The 15867-nt window shown below is 34.3% G+C and overlaps 1 protein-coding gene across 18 annotated transcripts in view; it reads left to right on the forward strand.

Annotated features, from left to right (window-relative positions):
* The window catches only part of PTPRD (protein tyrosine phosphatase receptor type D), a 2844105-nt gene that overhangs the window by 1891791 nt on the left and 936447 nt on the right, over positions 1 to 15867 (forward strand). For 17 of the 18 annotated variants that reach the window (XM_051987498.1, XM_051987402.1, XM_051987374.1 and 14 more), the window contains one exon: positions 1076 to 1098. The exons of the other annotated variant lie outside the window; for it this stretch is intronic. The gene's annotated coding sequence lies outside the window, so the exon portion shown is untranslated. The remainder of the gene's footprint in view (positions 1 to 1075; positions 1099 to 15867) is intronic. 18 annotated transcript variants of the gene reach the window in all.

The raw sequence follows: 15867 nt of genomic DNA on the forward strand, positions 1-15867 counted from the left end.
CCAGATTTTGAAAGATTTTAAATGCAAAGCTGAACAGTTAATATTTTACCATAAAGACACCGAAATTTCTTAAGCAGAGGTGTGATATGGTCAGACTTCCACTTGAAACGTTTTATGTATTGTTTTATTTTGTTTTGGGCAACTGTGCAAATGCCAGATAGGAGCTAGGAAAAACTAAAAATAATAATAATAATAATAGGAGTCCAATTAGGAGAAAAAGGAGATCAGGTAGAAATGATTTGTGACAACAAATAAACTATATTCATATTGGACATGTTAAACTTGAGAAACCTTTGGAAATAGTCATACTGGATATCCTATAACTAAGAGAGTTCTTATAACATTTTAATCAATCATACCATTTTTATTTTTATTTTTATTTTTGCTGAGGCAATTGGGATTAAATGACTTGCCCAGGGTCACACAGCTAGGAAGTATTAAATATTTGAGGTCAAATTTGAACTTAGGTCCTCCTGACTTCAGGGCTGATGCTCTATCCACTGTACCATCTAGTTGCCCCCACCATTTTTACATTGATGGATAAATAACCCATGGATATAATTTAAGTATTCACTAGTCTTATTCTGAAGGCTCATTATGGTATAGAGATATTCTTGGGTTTAGAGAGGTTGTGATTATAAAATATTTAATCTCTTAGATCTACTATCCTACAAAATACTCTTTTGCTTACAAAGCTTTCCTGGTTTGTTTGTTTTCAGTGGAGGAGGAAAGATTAGGGGAAGGAGAAAAAAATTTTTTTTTTGTTAATTGAAAAAAAAATTCAATTTTTAAAGAAAAATTATACCACTCTAAACCATAATTGCTAAATTGGCATAAATAATTACTGAGTGATCAAAAGGTCTCTATTGTCTGCTAAATCCTTAACAGCTTCTAACATGGGTCTGAGGGAAGAAAGGTGAGTATGATAACTGCTCATGAAAAACTAACTTTAAAGGTAGGGGAAAGTGTCTAAGAAGGGAATTGGTGGAAAGAATTATCAAATTGATCTAAATCAAAGATTTTTTTAAAAAGCTGAGGTGAATAATAATTGAATTAGATTTTTATTTTCTTTTAGGTGTAGATTGGATCATTGTTTCTGTAAGTAGTTCTACCAAATTTCTTTCTAAATTTACTATTCTTTTTTAACCATGAAAATGTCATATTTGTGTTTTCTCATGTCAAATTAAATATAATTGTATAGTGCTGCTCTTGAGCTTTTTAGCAGTTGTAAAAGTACATACAATCACATTTTGAAACATTACATATTAAATTCTCGTTGTTTTCAATAAATTAACATAATTAAAAGAATATTAAGAACATTTGCTCTAAATAATTTAAAGTTCAATGATTACTCAGTTGTTGTTTTTTGCTATCATCATATGAAAAGAGAAGGTCTTCAGAAGGTAGTCTGAAGGAAACTAGGGTGAATTAATCTTTTTTACACAAGAGCAGTAATAGCATATATTGCATGTAAAATATAATAGTAATTTACAATTTATTTATATATGTATATATATAAAGTATGTATTACTCTTTAAGAGATTTCTGTTCTTATCAGGGTACAGAATCTTCAATAGTTCAAGTAGCTATATGGCTCTAGAGTTAAGGACCAACTCTGCCACTTCTGATTCATCTCTGATGATTATTACCTGTATGATCTTAGACAAATCTTTTAAACTTCATTGGCCCATTTCCTCATCTGTAAAATGAGATGTCTAGTTTCCACTATCATTTCTAGCTCTAAAGATATGAGTTTATAATCTTAACCAACATTATTTTTGTTCATATTTTTAAAAAACTTCAATAGAGCAGAACAATGAAAAAACTAAAACTAAAACCTTTCTCTGGTTCTTTTAATATTTCTTAAATAAAAAAATACTATCTATAATTTCTCATTTTTTACTATATTATCAAAAATCCTTTTTTAAAATTATACTTAGTCTAAATTGAAAAAAATTATATCACTTATGAGCACATCATGGTTATGAGATAATATGCAGCAAATCTACCTTAATAAATCAGGAGATTGCTCTTTGGGTCAACTATAATTGCATCATTTTAAAACTATGTTATTTCATGATTTGCAGATATATAAAATCATTGACAGATTTTTGGTCTGTTTTTATTTTAAAATGGCCTTTTGAAACTAAAGAATACTTTAGGATCACTGAAAGCACATTTGTTCAATTGTTTCAGGCATGATCTATCCTTTATCACCCCATTTGGGGTTTTCTTGGCAAGTACATTACAACCTTACAAATGTGATCCACCCTAATCTCCTTTTCCTCACTCTGCTTGGTCCTAAATTCCTGCCTATCTCATTGTTCCTGTTCACAAAATAAGTGTTAATACACTATCTCAGTGGGAAATTGTCTATTCATTTGCATCCTTATTGTCTGAGAAATAGGTTTTCTTCATGTGTTTTTTCCAATATTTATGGGTAGTCAGATCTCTTTTGAAAAATTATGAATTTCATTGAGAGGCTCAAAGAATATGATGTTTAAATGTTTAAGTCCTAACTTCTACTTGGCTAATAAGTATTACTTTAACTGAGTTAAGTTTTATGATCCTCAGACTTTTTCTGTTTATAGAAAGAGGAAGTTGAGAACTAGATGATATTAAAGGCCACTTCCTACTCTAAATCAGTGAACCCATCATGCTATAATCCCTTTTAGTCTTAGATTTATCATCTCATGATATCAGTCCAACATTAACTTTAAGCAGGAGCATTTGTCAAGTCTCTCTATCATTGAGAATTTCATCTTCATTTAGGCTTTTTTAGGATATCCTCCATGACACAGGAGAATACTTTTGTTAACATGTGTCTAAATGTTTACTTTACTTGATGCTGATATTCAGTGAATCGTTGTATTATCATTTTTGTGGTCACAACTCTCCTGGAAAATTTAATATATGGTATTAGCATATGTTGGAAAGGATATCTTTTGAGGAAAGCCTCTAAAGCTTCATTTTGATCTAGAATCAAATATTACTTTTTTTTGTAATAACCATAAAGGAAACAAAACAGTATATTAAATTTATTGCACCATTAAATTATTTGTATAACTGTACAGTTGTATTGTGCTATATACAAAATTGTCTATGAAAGTCAATCAGCTCTTCCATATTCATAGTTCATAGATTTTTCAAGCTGAAATGGACTTCACATGTTATTTCTTATAATGCTCTTATTTTAAAAATAAAGAGATTGAATCTCAGTAAAGTTAGGTGACTTGCCTAGGTCACATAGGATATCTTCCATGTCTATATATACCATTCTCATAAGCATTCTATTCAAAGGGGGATCAAAAACATATGATATTGGCATCTTCTTGGTTGACCTTTGTATGTTGTTCTTTTAAACACATTCTTTTTTTCCCCTTTCTTTTGGCATCTTTTCTTTTGGAGATTATTTTGATAACTTAATACCAAGTACTTGGGAATCTGTGTTTCTTTCAGCCTGAAGTTTTTTCTATATCTCTTTGATAGCATTCAGCTTTTTTCCTACTAATTTAACCTCTTGGAGTATGCATCATATATTTTCTTTTTTAATTTATTTATTCAATTTTCCCCAATTACATTTAAAACATTTTTAATGTTTTTTAAACTATTGAATTCTATATTCTCTTTCTTATCCCCACCCCCAGCCTTCATTAATTTTTTTTTCTTTTTTTTTTTTTTTTTTTTATAAATTTTATTTTATTTAATAATAACTTCGCATTGACAGAATCCATGCCAGGATAATTTCTACACGACATTATCCCTTGCAATCACTTATGTTTCGTTTTTTCCCCTCCCTCCCTCCCCCCCCCCCCAGGATGGCAAGCAGTCCTATATATGCTAAACATGTTGCAGTATATCCTAGATACAATACATATTTGCAGAACCGAACAGTTCTCTTGTTGCACAGGGAGAATTGGATTCAGAAGGTAAAAATAACTCGGGAAGAAAATCAAAAATGCAAATAGTTCACATTCATTTCCCAGTATTCCTTCTTTGGGTGTAGCTGTTTCTGTCCATCATTTCTCCAATGAAACTCAGTTAAGTCTCCTTGTCAGAGAAATCCACTTCCATCAGAATACATCCTCATACAATATCGTTGTCGAAGTGTATAATGATCTCCTGGTTCTGCTCATCTCACTTAGCATCAGTCCATGTAGGTCTCTCCAAGCCTCTCTGTATTCATCCTGCTGGTCATTCCTTACAGAGCAATAATATTCCATAACATTCATATACCACAATTTACCCAGCCATTCTCCAATTGATGGGCATCCATTCAATTTCCAGTTTCTAGCCACTACAAACAGGGCTGCTACAAACATTTTGGCACATACAGGTCCCCTTCCCTTTTTTAGTATCTCTTTGGGGTATAAGCCCAATAGAAACACTGCTGGATCAAAGGGTATGCACAGTTTGATAACTTTTTGGGCATAATTCCAGATCGCTCTCCAGAATGGCTGGATTCGTTCACAACTCCACCAACAATGCATCAATGTTCCCGTTTTCCCGCATCCCCTCCAACATTCATCATTGTTTTTTCCTGTCATCTTAGCCAATCTGACAGGTGTGTAGTGATATCTCAGAGTTGTCTTAATTTGCATTTCTCTGATCAATAGTGATTTGGAGCACTCTTTCATGTGAGTGGTAATAGTTTCAATTTCTTCATCTGAAAATTGTCTGTTCATATCCTTTGACCATTTATCAATTGGAGAATGGCTTGATTTTTTATAAATTTGAGTCAGTTCTCTATATATTTTGGAAATGAGGCCTTTATCAGAACCTTTAATTGTAAAGATGTTTTCCCAGTTTGTTACTTCCCTACTAATCTTGTTTGCATTCGTTCTGTTTGTACAAAGGCTTTTTAATTGGATATAATCAAAATTTTCTATTTTGTGATTGGTAATGGTCTCTAGTTCATCTTTGGTCACAAATTTCTTTCTCCTCCACAAGTCTGAGAGATAAACTATCCTATGTTCCTCTAATTTATTTATAATCTCGTTCTTTATGCCTAGGTCATGGACCCATTTTGATCTTATCTTGGTATGTGGTGTTAAGTGTGGGTCCTTGCCTAATTTCTGCCATACTAATTTCCAGTTATCCCAGCAGTTTTTATCAAATAATGAAATCTTATCCCAAAATTTAGAATCTTTGGGTTTGTCAAACACTAGATTGCTATAGTTGACTATTCTGTCTTGTGAACCTAACCTTTTCCACTGATCCACTAATCTATTTCTAAGCCAATACCAGATGGTTTTGGTGACTGCTGCTTTATAATATAATTTTAGATCAGGTACAGCTAGACCACCTTCATTTGATTTTTTTTTCATTAATTCCCTTGAGATTCTCGACTTTTTATTGTTCCATATGAATTTTGTTGTTACTTTTTCTAAATCATTAAAATATTTTCTTGGAAGTCTGATTGGTATAGCACTAAATAAATAGATTAGTTTAGGGAGTATTGTCATCTTTATTATATTTGCTCGGCCTATCCAAGAGCACTTAATATTTTTCCAATTATTTAAGTCTGACTTTATTTGTGTGAAAACTTTTTTGTAATTTTGCTCATATAATTCCTGACTTTCCTTTGGTAGGTAGATTCCCAAATATTTTATGCTATCAACAGTTATTTTGAATGGAATTTCTCTTTGTATCTCTTGCTCTTGGATTTTGTTGGTGGTGTATAAGAATGCTGAGGATTTATGGGGATTTATTTTGTATCCTGCTACTTTGCTAAAATTATGAATTATTTCTAATAGCTTTTTAGTAGAATCTCTGGGGTTTTCTAGGTATACCATCATATCATCTGCAAAGAGTGATAGTTTGGTTTTCTCATTGCCTACTCTAATTCCTTTAATCTCTTTCTCGACTCTTATTGCAGAGGCCAGTGTTTCTAATACAATATTGAATAATAATGGTGATAGTGGGCAACCTTGCTTCACTCCAGATCTTACCGGGAAAGGTTCCAGTTTTTCCCCATTGCATATGATGCTTACTGAAGGTTTAAAATATATGCTCCTAACTATTTTAAGGAAAAGTCCTTTTATTCCTATGCTCTCAAGTGTTTTTATTAGGAATGGCTGTTGGATTTTATCAAATGCTTTTTCTGCATCTATTGAAATGATCATATGGTTTTTGTTTGGTTGGTTGTTGATATAGTCAATTATGTTAATAGTTTTCCTAATATTGAACCAGCCCTGCATTCCTGGTATAAATCCTACTTGGTCATAGTGTATTATCCTGGGGATGATTTTCTGTAATCTTTTTGCTAATATTTTATTTAAGATTTTAGCATCAATATTCATTAGGGAGATTGGTCTATAATTTTCTTTCTCTGTTTTCGGCCTACCTGGTTTAGGTATCAGTACCATATCTGTGTCATAAAAGGAGTTTGGTAGGACTCCTTCAATCCCTACTTCTTCAAATAGTTTATTTAGCATTGGAGTTAATTGATCTTTAAATGTTTGATAGAATTCAGATGTAAATCCATCTGGTCCTGGGGTTTTTTTCTTAGGGAGTTGATTGATAGTTTGTTCTATTTCTTTTTCTAAGATAGGAGTGTTTAGGATATTTACTTCTTCCTCTGTTAGTTTAGGTAAGCTATATTTTTGGAGGTATTCTTCTATTTCATTTAAGTTGTCGAATTTATTGGCGTAAAGTTGGGCAAAGTAACTCCTAATTATTGCTCTAATTTCCTCTTCGTTAGTGGTGAGTTCTCCCTTTTCATTTTTAAGACTAACAATTTGATTTTCCTCTTTCCTTTTTTTAATCAGATTTACTAAGGGTTTGTCTATTTTGTTGGTTTTTTCATAGAACCAACTCTTAGTTTTATTAATCAATTCAATAGTTTTTTTACTTTCAATTTTATTGATCTCTCCTTTTATTTTTTGAATTTCAAGTTTAGTGTTTGATTGGGGGTTTTTAATTTGTTCCTTTTCTAGCATTTTTAGTTGCAAGCCCAATTCATTGACCTTCTCTTTCTCTATTTTATACAAATAGGCCTCTAGAGATATGAGATTTCCCCTTATTACCGCTTTGGCTGCATCCCATACATTTTGGTATGATGTCTCATTATTATCATTTTCTTGGATGAAGTTATTAATTATGTCTATAATTTGCTGTTTCACCCAATCATTCTTTAGTATGAGATTATTTAGTTTCCAATTATTTTTTGGTCTACTTTCCTGTGGCTTTTTATTGAATGTAATTTTCAATGCATCATGGTCTGAAAAGGATGCATTCACTATTTCTGCCTTACTGCATTTGAGTTTGAGGTTTTTATGTCCTAATATATGATCAATTTTTGTATAAGTTCCATGAACTGCTGAAAAGAAGGTGTACTCCTTTCTGTCCCCATTACATTTTCTCCAGAGATCTATCATATCTAATTTTTCTAGTATTCTATTTATCTCTTTGACTTCTTTCTTATTTATTTTGTAGTTTGATTTATCTAATTCTGAGAGTGCAAGGTTGAGATCTCCCACTATTATAGTTTTACTGTCTATTTCTTCTTGCAGCTCTCTTAATTTCTCTTTTAAGAATTTAGATGCTACACTACTTGGTGCATATATATTTAATATAGATACTTCTTCATTATTCATTCTACCCTTTAGCCAGATATAGTGCCCTTCCTTATCTCTTTTGATTAGATCAATTTTTGCTTTAGCTTGATCTGAGATCAGGATGGCTACCCCTGCTTTTTTGGCTTCACCTGAAGCATAGTAGATTTTGCTCCAACCTTTTACCTTTAACCTGCATGTATCACCCCGCTTCAGGTGTGTTTCCTGTATACAACATATTGTAGGATTCTGGCTTTTAATCCATTCTGCTGACCGCTTCCTCTTTATAGAGGAGTTTACCCCGTTCACATTTATGGTTAAAATGACCAATTCTGTATTACTTGCCATCTTGTTAACCCCGGTTTATGCTTTTCTCCCTTCTTACTCCCTTACCCCCTCCCTTACCCCCCTTCCCAGTATTAAGCTTGTGAGCTCCCCTTGCTTCTCACAGCCCTCCCTTTTTCAGTATCCCTCCCCCCCATTAGAGTTCCCCCCCCAACTTGCCCCTTTCCCTCCCAGTTACCGTATTCCCTTCCACTTGGCTTATTCCTTCCTTTTTCACTTTTCCCTTCTCACTTTTCAATGAGGTGGGAGAAGTTTCACCATAGATTGAATATGTCTAAAATTCTTCTCTTAATGCCAATTCTGAAAGCAGTAAAATACTCACTATTTTCATCCCTCTCCATTCTTTCTCTCAGATATACTAGGTTTTCTTTGCCTCTTCATGAAATGTAGTACCCCCACTTTCCCTTTTTTCTAGTACAATGTCCTTTCCACAACTAGTTTCTAGAACAAGGTATACATGTATTCTTTATACATCTTTACAGCCGAAATATAGTTCCCAAGATTAATCTTTACCTTTTTAGATTTCTCTTGAGTTCTGTGCTTGTAGATCAAATTTTTTGTTAAGTTCTGGTTTTTTCATCAGAAATAGATGAAATTCGCTTATTTCGTTGAATGTCCATCTTCTTCCCTGGAAAAAGATGCTCAATCTCGCTGGGTAAGTTATTTTTGGTTGCATACCAAGTTCCTTAGCCTTTCGGAATATCATATTCCAGGCCCTTCGATCCTTTAATGTGGATGCTGCCAGATCCTGGGTGATCCTTATTGTGGCTCCTTGATACTTGAATTGGGTTTTTCTAGCCGCTTGCAGTATTTTTTCCTTTGCCTGAGGGTTCTGGCATTTGGCCACTATATTCCTTGGTGTTTTGATTTTAGGATCCCTTTCAGTAGGGGATCGATGAATTCTTTCAATGTCTATTTTACCTTCTGTTTCTATGACTTCTGGGCAGTTCTCTTTGATAATTTCCTGGAAGATAGTGTCCAGGCTTTTTTTTTCATCATACTTTTCTGGAAGTCCGATGATTCTCAGGTTGTCTCTCCTGGATCTGTTTTCCAGGTCTGTTGTCTTCCCCAGAAGGTATTTCACATCCTTTTCCATTGTTTGATTTTTTTGGATTTGCTTGACTGATTCTTCTTGTCTCCTCGAGTCATTCAATTCCACTTGTTCGACCCTGATTTTCAGTGAGGTATTTTCTTCACTCACTTTTTTAAGATCTTTTTCTAATTGTCCAATTGAGTTCTTTTGTTCTGTGGAATTTTTTTCCATTTCGCCAATTTTGTTTTCCAGTTCACCAATCCTATTTTTCAAGGATTTGGTTTCTTTATCCACTCTCTCTTTAACTGACTTCTCCAGGCTCTTTTGCCAAGCCTCCCTCTCCTTTTCCCATTTTTCTTCTAGCTCCCTTGTGAGAGCCTTTTTAATTTCCTCCATGAGATTCATCTGTGCTGAGGGACATAAGGTCTCCTCCTTCGGGGATTCACCTGGGGACTGTTTGTTTTTAGTCTCCTCAGGGTTTGGAGTCTGCTCTTTATCTGTATAAAAGCTGTCCAGGGTTAAATTCTTTTTCAGTTTCTTGCTCATTCTGTCTATTTATCAAAGACAAACTATCAAAGAAACAGAAGGAAAAAAACCCCTTGAATGGAGGCTGCTTTCTTTGGGGGAGGGGCAGGGTATTCGTGAGGCACGGGTCCTACTGTGCTATGGCGCCTGCGCGCTGAGATCCGAGCGCTCTGAGATCCGAGCGGGCTAAGACACTGTGGGGGAGGGGTGGCCAGGTCCCGAGAGACTCCAGCTGTTTGGGGTTGTATTCTTCACCCCCGGTGTTTTTAGCTTCTCTGCTGGGCTGCTGACTTGCTCCTATAGCAAAGCTCTCCCCGCAGAGACGGCTGCGATCGCGCCCTACCCCCTCTTCGCTCTACCTGGTTCTGAGCTGCTATCTGTGCTCTGGTTGCAGCTGCTGCCCGCAGACTGCTTCCAAATACCGTCCCCGCCCTCGCGCAAAAACAGACCTTTCTTGACGAGTCTCAAGGATGGTTTCTCTTGGTAAGTAATTGTATGGTTTTTTTTCAGTCGAGCATTAATTCAGAGGCATGAAATGAAATGAATAGTGAGAGAAAAACACGGAGGTTACACAGAAGCGTATTTCCTCTCCGCCATCTTGGCCGGAAGTCCCTCCCCCAGCCTTCATTAAGAAACCACATGTGAAATTATGTAAAACATTTCCATAAGTCATGTTGTGAAAGAAAACATAGCTATGCCACTATAATAGGGAGAAAGCCCTCAAGAAAAAATAATGTGTGAGGGGTGAGGAAAACACAAGAATGTTTCAATCTGTATTCAAACAGTCATTTCCTTCTATGGGTACAAATAGGGTTTTTCCATAATAACTCCTTCGGAGTAGTCATGGATCATTGTACTGCTGAGCATAATAAAATCATTTGCAGCTACTATTACTTTGAATACAGTACATTTCATATTGCTTGAGTTCAAGGCCTTTCCAAGTTTTTTTTTTTTCCCCTGACAGCATCCTGCTCATCATTTCCCATAGAACAATAATATCCATGACAATCACATGCCACAATTTATTCAAGCCATTGCCCTATTGATTAGCATCTCTTCAATTTCCATGTATTTTTTTTTTTTGTTGGCCCTGAGAAAAGAGCTACAACAAATATTTTGTATCTATAGGTCCTTTTCCTTTTTGAAATCTCTTTTGATATTCACGCCTGGTAGTGGTATTGTTAGGCAAAGGAAATGAATAAATTTATAGTCCTTTGGGCTTTGATCATGTATCAACAGAGAGATGGCTTTTATCATTTTTTTTATCAATTTGACTTTATGTTTGAGACATAAGGTCTTATCAGAGAAATTGCTTCAAAATTATTATTTTTTAAATTATAACTTTTTATTGACAGAACCCATGCCTGGGTAATTTTTTTACAACATTATCCCTTGCACTCATTTCTGTTCTGACTTTTCCCCTCCATCTCTCCATCCCCTTCCTCAGATGGCAAGAAATCCTATACATGTTAAATATGTCACAGTATATCTTAGATACATTATATGTGTACAGAACTCAACAGTTCTCTTGTTGCACAGGAAGAATTGGATTCAGAAGATAAAAATAACTCAGGAAGAAAAACAAAAATGCCACAGTTTACACTCATTTCTCAGTGTTCTTCCTTTGGGTATAGCTGCTTCTATCCACCATTGATGAATTGAAACTGAGTTAGTTCTCTTTGTCAAAGAAATCCACTTCCATCAGAATACATTTTCATACAGTATCGTTGTTGATGCATATAATGATCTCCTGGTTCTGCTCATTTCACTTAGCATCAGTTCATGTAAGTTTCTCCAAGCCTCTCTGTATTCATCCTGCTGGTCATTTCTTACAGAATAATAATATTCCATAACATTCATATACCACAATTTACCCAACCATTCTCCAATTGATGGCCATCCACTCATTTTCCAGTTTCTAGCCACTACAAACAGGGCTGCCACAAATATTTTGGCACATACAGGTCCCTTTCCCTTCTTTAGTATCTCTTTGGGATATAAGCCCAATTGTAACACTGCTGGATCAAAGGGTATGCAGTTTGATAACTTTTTGGGCATAATTCCAGATTGCTCTCCAGAATGGTTGGATTCATTCACAACTCCACCAACAATGTATCAATGTCCCAATTTCCCCGTATCCCCTCCAACATTCATCATTATGAATGATGTAGTGTAGTGGTATCTCAGAGTTGTCTTAATTTGCATTTCTCTGATCAATAGTAATTTGGCACACTCTTTCATATGAGTGGAAATAGTTTCAATTTCACCATCTGAAAATTGTCTGTTCATATCCTTTGACCATTTATCAATTGGAGAATGGCTTGATTTATTATAAATTAGAGTCAATTCTCTATATATTTTGGAAATGAGAATCTTTAATTGTGAAAATGTTTTCCCAGTTTATTGCTTCCCTTCTAATCTTGTTTGCATTAGTTTTGTTTGTATAAAGGCTTTTTAATTTTATATAATCAAAATTTTCTATTTTATGATCAATAATGATCTCTAATTCATCTTTGGTCACAAATTTCTTCCTCCTCCAGAAGTCTGAGAGGTAAACTATCCTATGTTACTCTAGTTTATTTATATTCTCATTCTTTATGCCTAAATCATGGACCCATTTTTATCTTATCTTGGTATACGGTGTTAAGTGTGGGTCCATGCCTAATTTCTGCCATACTAATTTCCAATTTTCCCAGCAGTTTTTGTCAAATAATGAATTTTTATCTCAAAAGTTAGGCTCTTTGGGTTTGTCAAACACGAGATTTCTATAGTTGACTATTTTGTCTTGTGAACCTAACCCATTCCACTGATCAACTTATCTATTTCTTAGCCAATACCAAATGGTTTTGGTGACTGCTGCTTTATAATATAGTTTTAGATCAGGTACAGCTAGGTCATCTTCATTTGATTTTTTAAAAATTCCCTTGAGATTTTCGACCTTTTGTTCTTCCATATGAATTTTGTTGTTATTTTTTCTAGATCATTAAAATATTTTCTTGGGAGTCTGATTGGTATAGCACTAAATAAATAAATTAGTTTAGGAAGTATTGTCATTTTTATTATATTCACTCAGCCTATCCAAGAGCATTTAATATTTTTCCAATTATCTAAATCTGACTTTATTTGTTTGGAAAGATTTTTGTAACTTTGCTCATATAGTTCCTGACTTTCCTTTGGTAGATAGATTCCCAATATTTTATGCTATCAACAAGTTTTTGAATGGAATTTCTCTTTGTATCTCTTGCTTTTAGATTTTATTAGAGATGTATAACAATGCTGAGGATTTATGTGGATTTATTTTATATCCTGCAACTTTGCTAAAGTTATGAATTATTTCTAATAGCTATTTAGTAGAATCTCTGGGGTTCTCTAAGTATACCATCATATCATCTGCAAAGAGTGATAGTTTGGTTTCCTCTTTACCTACTCTAATTCCTTTAATCTCTTTCTTGACTCTTATTGCTAAGGCTAGCATTTCTAATACAATATTGAATAATAATGGTGATAGTGGGCAATCTTGTTTTACTCCTGATCTTACTGGGAAAGGTTCCAGTTTTCCCCCACTGCATATGATGCTTACTGACAGTTTTAAATATATGCTCCTGCCTATTTTAAGGAAAAGTCCATTTATTCCTATGCTCTTGAGTGTTTTTATTAGGAATGGATGTTGCATTTTATCAAATGCTTTTTCTGCATCTATTGAGATGATCATATGTTTTTTGTTAATTTGGTTATTGATATAGTCAATTATACTAATAGTTTTCCTAATATTGAACCCGCACTGCATATCTGATATAAATTCTACTTGGTCATAGTGTATTATCCTGGGTGTGATTTCCTGTAATCTTTTTCCTAATATTTTATTTAAGATTTTAGCATCAATATTCATTAGGGAGATTGGTCTATAATTTTCTTTCTCTGTTTTCAACCTACCTGGTTTAGGTATCAGTACCATGTCTGTGTCATAAAAGGAATTTGGTAGAACTCCTTCAATCCCTATTTTTTCCAAATAGTTTATATAGCATTGGAGTTAATTGTTATTTAAATGTTTAGTAGAATTCATATGGTTCTGGGGATTTTTTCTTAGGGAGTTTGTTAATAGCCTGTTCTATTTCTTTTTCTAAAATGGGACTGTTTAGTCTATTTACTTCTTCCTCTGTTAATCTGGTTAAGTTATATTTTTGAAGTTGTCTAATTTATTGGCATAAAGTTGGGCAAAGTAACTCCTAATTATTACTCTAATTTCCTCTTCGTTCATGGTGAGTTCTCCCTTTTCATTTTTTAAGACTAACAGTTTGATCTTCCTCTTTCATTTTTTTAAAATTAGATTTACTAAGGGTTTGTCTATTTTGTTGGTTTTTTCATAGAACCAACTCTTAGTTTAATTAGTTAATTCAATAGTTTTTTTTTTATTTTCAATTTTATTGATTGCTCCTTTTATTTTTAGAATTTTAAGTTTAGTGTTTGACTGGGGTTTTTAATTTGTTCCTTTTCTAGCTTTTTTAGTTGCAAGCCCAATTCATTGACCTTCTCTTTATTTTATGCAAGTAGGCTTCTAGAGATATGAAATTTCCCCTTATTACCACTTTGGCGGCATCCCAAACATTTTGGTATGCCATCTCATTATTGTCATTTTCTTGGGTGAAGTTATTATGTCTATGATTTGCTGTTTCACCCAATCATTCTTTAGTATGAGATTATTTACTTTCCAATTATTTTTGGTCTATTTTCCCCTGGCTTTTTATTGAATGTAATTTCCATTGCATCGTGGTCTGAAAAGGATGTATTTACTATTTCTTTCTTACTGCATTTGAGTTTGAGGTTTTTATGTCCTAATATATGAACAACTTTTGTATAGGTTCCATGAACTGCTGAGAAGAAAATGTACTCCTTTCTGTCTCCATTTAGTTTTCTTCAGAGAGCTATCATATCTAACTTCCCTAGTATTCTATTTCCTTCTTTGAATTCTTTCTTATTTATTTTGTGGTTTGATTTATTTAATTCTGAGAGTGCAAGGTTGAGATCTCCCACTGTTATAGTTTTGCTTTCTATTTCTTCTTGCAGCTCTCTTAATTTCTCTTTTAAGAATTTAGATGCTACACAACTTGGTGCATATATGTTTAATATTGATATTGCATCATTATCCATGCTACCCTTTAGCAAGATATAGTGTCCTTCCTTATCTCTTTTAATTAGGTCAATTTTTGCTTTTCCTTGATCTGAGATCAGGATGGCTACCCCTGCTTTTTTTACTTCACCTGAAACATAGTAGATTCTGCTCCAACCTTTTACCTTTACTCTGTATGTATCTCCCTTCTTCAGGTGTGTTTCCTGTAAACAACATATTGTAGGATTCTGGCTTTTAATCTATTCTGCTAACCGCTTCCTTTTTATGGGGCAGTTTACCTCATTCACATTTATGGTTAAAATTACCAATTCTGTATTATTTGCCATCTTGTTAACCCTGTTTATGCTTTTCTCCCTTCCTTCCGTCTTACCTCCCTCTCCAGTATTAAACGTGAGCACCACTTGCTTCTCACAGCCCTCCCTTTTTAATATCCCTCTCCACACCTTAGAGTACCTCCCCTATCTTACTCCTTTTTCTCACAGTTTCTGTATTCCCTTCCACTTAGCTTATTCCCTCCCTTTTCACTTTTCCCTTCCCACTTTTCAATGAGGTGGGAGAAGTTTCACCATAAATTGAATATGTCTAAAATTTTTCTCTTTAAGCCAATTCTGATGGCAGTAAGATACACACTATATTCATCCCCCTTCATTCTTTCTCTCTCTCTTTTTTTAATTTAATTTAATTTTATAATAACGTTTTATTGACAGAACCCATGCCAGGGTAATTTTTTTTATAACATTATCCCTTGCACTCAGTTCTGTTCCGATTTTTCCCTCCTTCCCTCCCTCCACCCCCTCCCCTAGATGTCAAGCAGTCCTATATATGTTAAATGTGTTGTAGTATATCCTAGATACAATATATGTTTGCAAAACTGAACAGTTCTCTTGTTGCACAGGGAGAATTGGATTCAGAAGGTAAAAATAACCTGGGAAGAAAAACAAAAATGCAAATAGTTTATGTTGTAATCTTTTTCTTCTCAAAAAGCAGCCAGGTGATAAAAGTTCAGATCTTTTATTATCCCAATATAGCCCGGTTAGCTTAGAGGCCTATCTCTCTGCTTGGTTCCAAGAGCTCTCTCCAAATGTCACCAAATCCAAAGGTCTGGTCCTTCAGCCTCTGCCTCTGCTTTCTTCAGCCTCCAGCAGAGATGGAAGATCTCTCTTATCTCCTTCTGGGGAGCCCAGCCACCAATTTGCCGCGGAGAGAGGGCTTCTGGCGTTCTGGCGTAGCTCCACTGAAGTCCGTCAAAAGTGTTCTCTGCAGCAGAGTCGTTTCTCTCG

This window comes from Antechinus flavipes, chromosome 1, assembly GCF_016432865.1.
Source record: "Antechinus flavipes isolate AdamAnt ecotype Samford, QLD, Australia chromosome 1, AdamAnt_v2, whole genome shotgun sequence".
Classification (NCBI taxonomy): Eukaryota; Metazoa; Chordata; class Mammalia; order Dasyuromorphia; family Dasyuridae; genus Antechinus; species Antechinus flavipes.